Source organism: Arachis stenosperma, chromosome 5, assembly GCF_014773155.1.
Source record: "Arachis stenosperma cultivar V10309 chromosome 5, arast.V10309.gnm1.PFL2, whole genome shotgun sequence".
Taxonomy (NCBI): domain Eukaryota; kingdom Viridiplantae; phylum Streptophyta; class Magnoliopsida; order Fabales; family Fabaceae; genus Arachis; species Arachis stenosperma.
The window spans coordinates 22,277,855-22,287,984 of NC_080381.1; the positions used below are offsets into that span (position 1 = coordinate 22,277,855).

General features: G+C 42.1%; 1 non-coding gene across 1 annotated transcript; it reads right to left on the reverse strand.

The window, feature by feature from the left end:
* Positions 1-687: 687 nt before the first annotated feature.
* LOC130984496 (small nucleolar RNA R71) lies at positions 688-795 on the reverse strand. Its single transcript, XR_009088431.1, has one exon. It is a non-coding gene; the product is annotated as a small nucleolar RNA R71 (small nucleolar RNA).
* Between the last annotated feature and the right edge of the window lie 9,335 nt (positions 796-10,130).

Here is a 10,130-nt window from a genome sequence, read left to right on the forward strand (position 1 = left end):
CCTCAATGCACAATTCGAACTCTATCTCACTAAGTTCGAACTCTTCTACCTCTTCCTTCTATTTTTCTTTTCCTCTGACACCTCAAGGAATCTCTATACTGTGACATAGAGGATTCCACATTTTCTTGTTCTCTTCTCTTTCATATGAGCAGGAGCAAAGACAAAAGCATTCTTGTTGAGGCTGACCCTGAACCTGAAAGGACCTTGAAGCGAAAGCTAAGAGAAGCTAAGGCACAACTCTCTGTAGAGGACCTAACAGAAATCTTCAGAGAAGAAGAAGACATGGCAGCCGAAAACAACAACAATGCCAATAATGCAAGGAAGGTGCTGGGTGACTTTACTGCACCTACTCCCGACTTCTATGGGAGAAGCATCTCTATCCCTGCCATTGGAGCAAACAACTTTGAGCTTAAGCCTCAATTAGTTTCTCTAATGCAACAGAATTGCAAGTTCCATGGACTTCCATTGGAAGATCCTCATCAGTTTTTGGCTGAGTTCTTGCAAATCTGTGACACTGTCAAGACTAATGGGGTTGACCCTGAGGTCTACAGACTTATGCTATTCCCTTTTGCTGTAAGAGGCAGAGCTAGAATATGGTTGGACTTACAACCTAAAGACAGCCTGAACTCTTGGGAAAAGCTAGTCAATGCCTTCTTGGCAAAGTTCTTTCCACCTCAAAAATTGAGTAAGCTTAGAGTGGAAGTCCAAACCTTCAGACAGAAGGAAGGTGAATCCCTCTATGAAGCTTGGGAAAGATACAAACAATTAATCAGAAAGTGTCCCTCTGACATGCTTTCTGAATGGAGCATCATAGGTATTTTCTATGATGGTCTGTCTGAACTGTCCAAGATGTCTTTGGATAGCTCTGCTGGAGGATCTCTTCATCTGAAGAAGACGCCTACAGAAGCTCAAGAGCTCATTGAAATGGTTGCAAATAACCAATTCATGTACACTTCTGAAAGGAATCCTGTGAACAATGGGACAAATCAGAAAAAAGGAGCTCTTGAGATTGATACTCTGAATGCCATACTGGCTCAGAACAAGATATTGACTCAGCAAGTCAATTTGATTTCTCAAAGTCTGTCTGGAATGCAAGCTGCACCAGGCAGTACTAAAGATGCTTCATCTGAAGAAGAAGCTTATGATCCTGAGAACCCTTCAATGGAAGAGGTGAATTACATGGTAGAACCCTATGGAAACACCTATAATTCTTCATAGAGAAATCATCCAAATCTCTCATGGAAGGATCAACAGAGACCTCAACAAGGTTTCAACAACAACAAAGGTGGAAGAAACAGGTTTAGCAATGGCAAGCCTTTTCCATCATCTTCTCGGCAACAGACAGAGAATTCTAAGCAGAGCCACTCTAACTTAGCAACCATGGTCTCTGATCTAATCAAAACCACTCAAAGTTTCATGACTGAAACAAGGTCCTTCATTAGGAATCTGGAGGCACAAGTGGGACAGCTGAGCAAGAAAATTACTGAACTCCCTCCTAGCACTCTTCCAAGCAATACAGAAGAAAATCCAAAAGGAGAGTGCAAAGCCATCAACATGGCCGAATTTGGAGAGGAGGGAGAGGCAGTGAACGCCACTGAGGAAGACCTCAATGGACGTCCACTGGCCTCCAATGAGTTCCCTAATGAGGAACCATGGGAATCTGAGGCTCAAAATGAGACCCTAGAGATCCCACTGGACTTACCTTTGCCATTCATAAGCTCTGATGAGTATTCTTCCTCTGAAGAGGATGAGTATGTCACTGAAGAGCAAGTTGCTAAATACCTTGGAACAATCATGAAGCTAAATGACAAGTTATTTGGTAATGAGACTTGGGAGGATGAACCCCCTTTGCTCACCAAAGAACTGGATGACTTGTCTAGGCAGAAATTACCTCAAAAGAGACAAGATCTTGGGAAGTTTTCAATACCTTGTACCATAGGCACCATGACCTTCAAGAAGGCTCTGTGTGACTTAGGGTCAAGTATAAACCTCATGCCTCTCTCTGTAATGGAGAAGCTAGGGATCTTTGAGGTACAAGCTGCAAGAATCTCACTAGAGATGGCAGACAATTCAAGGAAACAAGCTTATGGACTTGTAGAGGATGTTTTGGTGAAGATTGAAGACCATTACATCCCTGCTGATTTCATAGTCCTAGAGACTGGGAAGTGCATGGATGAATCCATCATCCTTGGCAGACCCTTCCTAGCCACAGCAAAGGCTGTGATTGATGTTGATAGAGGTGAACTGATCATTCAAGTGAATGAAGAATCCTTTGTGTTTAAGGCTCAAGGATATCCCTCTGTCACCATGGAGAGGAAGCATGAAGAGCTTCTCTCAAAACAGAGTCAAACAGAGCCCCCACAGTCAAACTCTAAGTTTGGTGTTGGGAGGCCACAACCAAACTCTAAGTTTGGTGTTGAACCCCCACATTCAAACTCTAAGTTTGGTGTTGGGAGGTTCCAACATTGCTCTGAGTATCTGTAAGGCTCCATGAGAGCCCTCTGTCAAGCTACTGACATTAAAGAAGCGCTTGTTGGGAGGCAACCCAATGTTATATTTCATCTATTTTTCTTTGTTATTTTATGTTTTCTGTAGGTTGATGATCATGAGAAGTCACAAAATCAATTGAAAAAGCAAAAACAGAATGAAAAACAGGAAGAAAAACAGCACACCCTGGAGGAAGATCCTGCTGGCGTTTAAACGCCAGTAAGGGTAGCAGTTGGGCGTTTAACGCCCAGTCTGGCACCATTCTGGGCGTTTAACGCCAGAAAGGAGCACCAGACTGGCGTTAAACGCCAGGAAAGGGCAAGAAGCTGGCGTTAAACGCCAGAAATGGGAACCAGCCCGGCGTTTAACGCCAGAATTGGCATGAAGTGCATTTTTTGCACGCCACTTGGTGCAGGGTTGAATTTTTCTTGACACCTCTGGATCTGTGGACCCCACAGGATCCCCACCTACCCCACCACTCTCTCTCTTCTTCACCCATTCACCAACCACCTCAACCACTCTTCCCCAAAAACCCTTCACCTATCAAATCCCATCTTTCTCTTCACCACTCACATCCATCCTTCATAAAACCCCACCTACCCCACCATTCAAATTCAAACCACTTTCCCTCCCAAACCCACCCTTACATGACCGAACCCTACCCCTCTCTTCACCCCTATATAAACCCATCTTCACTCCTTCATTTTCACACACCCTAAACACTATTTTCCCCCCTTTTGGCCGAACCACAAAGCCACCTCCATCTCCTCCATTTCTTCTTCTACTCTCTTATTTCTTCTTTTGCTCGAGGACGAGCAAACCTTTTAAGTTTGGTGTGGTAAAAGCATTGCTTTTTGTTTTTCCATAACCATTTATGGCATCCAAGGCCGGAGAAACCTCTAGAAAGAGGAAAGGGAAGGCAAAAGCTTCCACCTCCGAGTCATGGGAGATGGAGAGATTCATCTCAAGGGTGCATCAAGACCACTTCTATGAAATTGTGGCCTTGAAGAAGGTGATCCCCGAGATCCCTTTCAAACTCAAAAAGGGTCAACTTTGATCAAAAGTTGGACCAAGTCCTCATAGACATCTGTGAAGAGGGCGCTCAATGGAAGAAAGAGGGAAGCCAGTGCAACTAAGAAGGCATGACCTCAAGCCCATCACTAAGAAAAGGATGGAGCAAACAAGAGATCTCACTCATCATGAAATCCCTGAGATGCCTCAAGGGATGCACTTTCCTCCACAAAACTATTGGGAGCAAATCAACACCTCCCTAGGAGAATTGAGTTCCAACATGGGACAACTAAGGGTGGAGCACCAAGAACATTCCATCCTCCTCCATGAAATTAGAGAAGATCAAAGAATCATGAGAGAGGAGCAACAAAGACAAGGAAGAGACATTGAGGAGCTCAAGCACTCCATAAGACCTTCAAGAAGAAGAACAAGCCGCCATCACTGAGGTGGACCCGTTCTTTAATCTCCTTGTTCTTTATTTTCCTGTTTTTCGAAATTTTCATGCTTATGTTTGTCTATGTTTGTGTCTTATGATCATTAGTGTCTTAGTGTCTATGCCTTAAAGTTATGAATGTTCTATGAATCCATCACCTTTCTTAAATGAAAAATGTTTTTATTTACAAAAGAACAAGAAGTACATGATTTCGAATTCATCCTTAAAACTAGCTTAATTATTTTGATGTGGTGACAATACTTTTTGTTCTCTGAATGTATGCTTGAACAATGCATATGTCTTTTGAATTTGTTGTTCATGAATGTTGAAATTGTTGGCTCTTGAAAGAATGATGAAAAAGGAGACATGTTACTGAGGATCTGAAAAATCATAAAAATGATTCTTGAAGCAAGAAAAAGCAATGAATACAAAAAAAAAGAGAACGGAAAAAAAAGAGAAAGAGAAAGGGAGAAAGAGAAAAAGAAAGAAAAAGAAAGAAATAAAGTTGTGATCCAAGGCAAAAAGAGTGTGCTTAAGAACCCTGGACACCTCTAATTGGGGACTCTAGCAAAGCTAAGTCACAATCTGAAAAGGTTCACCCAATTATGTGTCTGTGGCATGTATGTATCCGGTGGTAATACTGGAAGACAGAGTGCTTTGGGCCACGGCCAAGACTCAATAAGTAGTTGTGTTCAAGAATCATCATACTTAACTAGGAGAATCAATAATACTATCTGGATTATGAGTTCCTAAAGAAGCCAATCATTCTGAATTTCAAAGGATAAAGTGAGATGCCAAAACTGTTCGGAGGCAAAAAGCTACTAGTCCCGCTCATCTAATTTGGAGCTAAGTTCATTGATAATTTGGAGTCTATAGTATATTGTCTTCTTTTTATCTTATTTGATTTTCAGTTGCTTGGGGACAAGCAACAATTTAAGTTTGGTGTTGTGATGAGCGGATAATTTATATGCTTTTTGGCATTGTTTTTAGTATGTTTTCAGTAGGATTTAGTTAGTTTTTAGTATATTTTTATTAGTTTTTAGTTAAAATTCACTTTTCTGGACTTTACTATGAGTTTGTGTGTTTTTCTGTGATTTCAGGTATTTTCTGGCTGAAATTGAGGGACCTGAGCAAAAATCTGATTCAGAGACTGAAAAGGACTGCAGATGCTGTTGGATTCTGACCTCCCTGCACTTGAAGTGGATTTTCTGGAGCTATAGAAGCCCAATTGGCGCGCTCTCAACGGCGTTGGAAAGTAGACATTCTGGGATTTCCAGCAATATATGATAGTCCATACTTTGCCCAAGATTTGATGGCCCAAACTGGCGTTCAAAGTCACCCTTAGAATTCCCAGCGTTAAACGCCGGAACTGGCACCAAAGTGGGAGTTAAACGCCCAAACTGGCACAAAAGCTGGCATTTAACTCCAAGAAGAGTCTCTACACGAAAATGCTTCAATGCTCAGCCCAAGCATACACCAAGTGGGCCCGAAAGTGGATTTTTATGTCTTTTACTCATCTTTGTAATTCTTAAGCTACTAGTTCCCTATAAATAGAACCCTTTACTATTGTATTTTTCATCTTGGTTCTTCTGGTTCCCTCTCTGGGGCCGAAACCAATTATCACTTTTGTTCTTATGTATTTTCAACGGTGGAGCTTCTACACACCATAGATTAAGGTGTGGAGCTCTGCTGTACCTCGAGTATTAATGCAATTACTATTGTTCTTCTATTCAATTCAGCTTGTTCTTGTTCCAAGATATCACTTGCTCTTCAACTTGATGAATGTGATGATCCGTGACACTCATCATCATTCTCACCTATGAACGTGTGACTGACAACCACCTCCGTTCTACCTTAGATTGGGTGAATATCTCTTGGATTCTTGATACACGACGCATGGTTGATCGCCTGACAACCGAGCGCTCGCCTGACAATCAAGCCAGCCATTCCGTGAGATCAGAGTCTTCGTGGTATAAGCTAGAATTGATGGCGGCATTCAAGAGAATCCGGAAGGTCTAAACCTTGTCTGTGGTATTCTGAGTAGGATTCGATGATTGAATGACTGTGACGTGCTTCAAACTCGCGATTGTGGGGCGTTAGTGACAGACGCAAAAGAATCACTGGATTCTATTTCGACTTGATCGAGAACCGACAGCTGGATAGCCGTGCCGTGACAGGGTGCGTTGAACATTTCCACTGAGAGGATGGGAGGTAGCCACTGACAACGGTGAAACCCTTGCATACAGCTTGCCATGGAAAGGAGTAAGAAGGATTGGATGAAGACAGTAGGAAAACAGAGAGACGGAAGGGAAAAAGCATCTTCATACGCTTATCTGAAGTTCTCACCAATGAATTACATAAGTATCTTTATCTTTATCTTTATGTTTTATTCATCATCTATACCCATTTGAGTCTGCCTGACTAAGATTTACAAGGTGACCATAGCTTGCTTCATACCAACAATCTCTGTGGGATCGACCCTTACTCGCGTAAGGTTTATTACTTGGACGACCCAGTACACTTGCTGGTTAGTAGTGCGAAGTTGTGATAAAGAGTTGAGATTGCAATTGTGCGTACCATGTTGATGGCGCCATTGATGATCACAATTTCGTGCACCAGATCCAAAGGAATCTGAGACTCATACAGAGACCATAGAGATTCCATTAAATCTCCTTCTGCCATTCATGAGCTCTGAAGACTATTCATCCTCTGAAGAGGATGAAGATGTAACTGGAGAGCAAGTTGCTCAATATTTAGGAGCTATCATGAAGCTGAATGCCAAGTTATTTGGTAATGAGACTTGGGAAAGTGAACCTCCCTTGCTCATTAATGAACTGGATACTTGGATTCAGAAAATTCTACCTCAAAAGAAACAAAATCCTGGCAAGTTCTTAATACCTTGTACCATAGGCACCATGACCTTTGAAAAAGCTCTGTGTGATCTAGGGTCAGGGATAAATCTTATGCCACTCTCTGTAATGGAGAAGCTGGGGATCATTGAGGTACAACCTGCCTTGTTCTCATTACAATTGGCAGACAAGTCATTGAGACAAGCTTATGGAATAGTAGAGGACGTGCTAGTAAAGGTTGAAGGCCTTTACATCCCTGCTGATTTCATAATCTTAGACACTAGGAAGGAAGAGGATGATTGCATCATCCTTGGAAGACCTTTCCTAGCCACAGCAGGAGCTGTAATAGATGTCAACAGAGGTGAATTAGTCCTTCAATTGAATGGGGACTACCTTGTGTTCAAGGCACATGGCCATCCCTCTTTGACAAAAGAGAGTAAGCATGAAGAGCTTCTCTCAGTTCAGAGTCAAGAAGAGCCCACATAGTCAAACTCTAAGTTTGGTGTTGTGAGGCCACAACTAAACTCTAAGTTTGGTGTTAAGACCCCATATCCAAACTCTAAGTTTGGTGTTGGGACTATACAACATTGACCTGATCACCTTGTGGCTCCATGAGAGCCACTGTCAAGCTATTGACAATAAAGAAGCGCTTGTTGGGAGGCAACCCAATTTTATCTAATTTTTATTTTTATTTTTTATTATTGTTATTTTATGTTTTATTAGGTACATGATCATGAGGAGTCACGAAAAAATCATAAAAATTAAAAACAGAGTCAAAAACAGCAGAAAAAAATTCGCACCCTGGAGGACGCACAGGCTGGCGTTCAACGCCAGTAAGATGCATCTGGCCGGCGTTCAACGCCAGAACAGAGCATCATTCTGGCGCTGAACGCCAGAAACAAGCAACATTCTGGCGCTGAACGCCAGGAATGTGCCCAGAGAAGAAAAGCTGGCGCTGAACACCAGTAACAAGCATGAAACTGGCGTTCAACGCCAGAAACATGCTTTACATGGGCGTTGAACGCCCAGAATGTGCACCACACGGCGTTTAAATGCCAGAATGGTGTGCAAAGGCAATTTACATGCCTATTTGGTGCAGAGATGGAATTCCTTGACACCTCAGGATCTGTGGACCCCACAGGATCACCTCAGGATCTGTGGACCCCACAGGATCACCTCAGGATCTGTGGACCCCACAGGATCCCCACCTACCATATTCCCACATTACCTCCTAATCCTAGTTTCTGTGATTACTCTTCCCCATGTCACACTTCCCAACACCCTTCACCAATCACCTCAATTCCTCTTCCCAATCACCCCATTCACCACTCACATCCATCCACTCTTCCCCATAAACCCCACCTACCTTCAAAAATTCAAAAATATTTTCCCACCCATTCCCACCCTACATGGCTGAATACACACTACCCCCTCTCCCTATAAATACCCTTCCATCCTACTTCATTTTCACACAACACAACCCCTCTTCTCCCACTTGGCCGAACCTACATCTCTCCCTCTCTACCATATTTCTTCTTCTTCTTCTTCTCTTCTTTCTTCTATTGGTCGAGGGCGAGCAATATTTTAAGTTTGGTGTGGTAAAAGCATAAGCTTTTTGTTTTTCCATTACCATCAATGGCACCTAAGGCCGGAGAATCCTCTAGAAAAGGAAAAGGGAAGACAAAAGCTTCCACCTCCGAGTCATGGGAGATGGAAAGATTCATCTCCAAGAGCCATCAAGACCACTTCTATGATGTTGTGGCAAAGAAGAAGGTGATCCCTGAGGTCCCTTTCAAGCTCAAGAAAAATGAGTATCCGGAGATCCGACATGAAATCCGAAGAAGAGGTTGGGAAGTCCTAACCAACCCCATGCAACAAGTCGGAATCTTAATGGTTCAAGAGTTCTATGCCAATGCATGGATCACTAGGAACCATGATCAAAGTATGAACCCGAGTCCAAAGAATTATCTCACAATGGTTCGGGGGAAATACTTAGATTTTAGTCCGGAAAATGTGAGGTTGGCATTCCACTTGCCCATGATGCAAGGAGATGAACGCCCCTACACGAGAAGGGTCAACTTTAATCAAAGGTTGGACCAAGTCCTTATGGACATATGTGTGGAAGGAGCTCAATGGAAGAGAGACTCCAAAGGCAAGCCAGTCCAACTAAGAAGACTAGACCTCAAGCCTGTAGCTAGAGGATGGTTGGAGTTCATTCAACGCTCCATCATTCCTACTAGCAACCGATCTGAAGTTACTGTGGATCGGGCCATCATGATTCATGGCATCATGATTGGAGAGGAAGTAGAAGTTCATGAGGTCATCTCCAATGAAATCTACAAAATAGCCGACAAGCCTTCACCCATGGCACGGCTAGCTTTTCCTAACCTTATTTGCCATCTATGTTACTCAGCTGGAGTTATCATAGAAGGAGACATCTCCATTGAAGAGGATAAGCCCATCACCAAGAAGAGGATGGAGCAAGCAAGAGAGACCCTTCACGGTTCTCAAGAGATGCATGAGGAAGCTCATCATCAAGAAATCCCTGAGATGCCTCAAGGGATGCACTTTTCTCCCAACAACTATTGGGAACAACTCAACACTTCCTTAGAAGATTTGAGCCACAATGTTGAACAACTAAGGGTGGAATATCATGAGCACTCCATCATTCTCCAAGAAATAAGAGAAGATCAAAGAGCAATGAGGGAGGAGCAATAAAGGCAAGGAAGGGACATAGAAGAGCTTAAGAACATCATTGGTCCTTCAAGAAGAAGACGCCACTAAAGGTGGATTCATTCCTTGTTCTTTATTTCTTTCTGTTTTCGGTTTTTAATGTTGTGTTTATCTATGTTTTGTGTCTTTACTTCATGATCATTAATATGTAACCATGCCTTAAAGCTATGAATAAAATCCATTAATCCTTCACCTCTCTTAAATGAAAAATGTTTTAATTCAAAAGAACAAGAAGTACATAAATTTCGAATTTATCCTTGAATTTAGTTTAATTATATTGATGTGGTGACAATACTTTTGTTTTCTGAATGAATGCTTGAACAGTGCATATGTCTTTTGATCTTGTTGTTTATGAATGTTAAAATTGTTGGCTCTTGAAAGAATGATGAACAAAGAGAAATGTTATTGATGATCTGAAAAATCATGAAATTGATTCTTGAAGCAAGAAAAAGCAGTGAAAAAGAAGAAGCTTGCGAAAAAAAAATTGGCGAAAAAAATAGAAAGAAAAAGAAAAAGCAAGCTGAAAAAGCCAATAGCCCTTAAAACCAAAAGGCAAGGGTAAAAAGGATCCAAGGCTTTGAGCATCAATGGATAGGAGGGCCCAAGGAAATAAAATC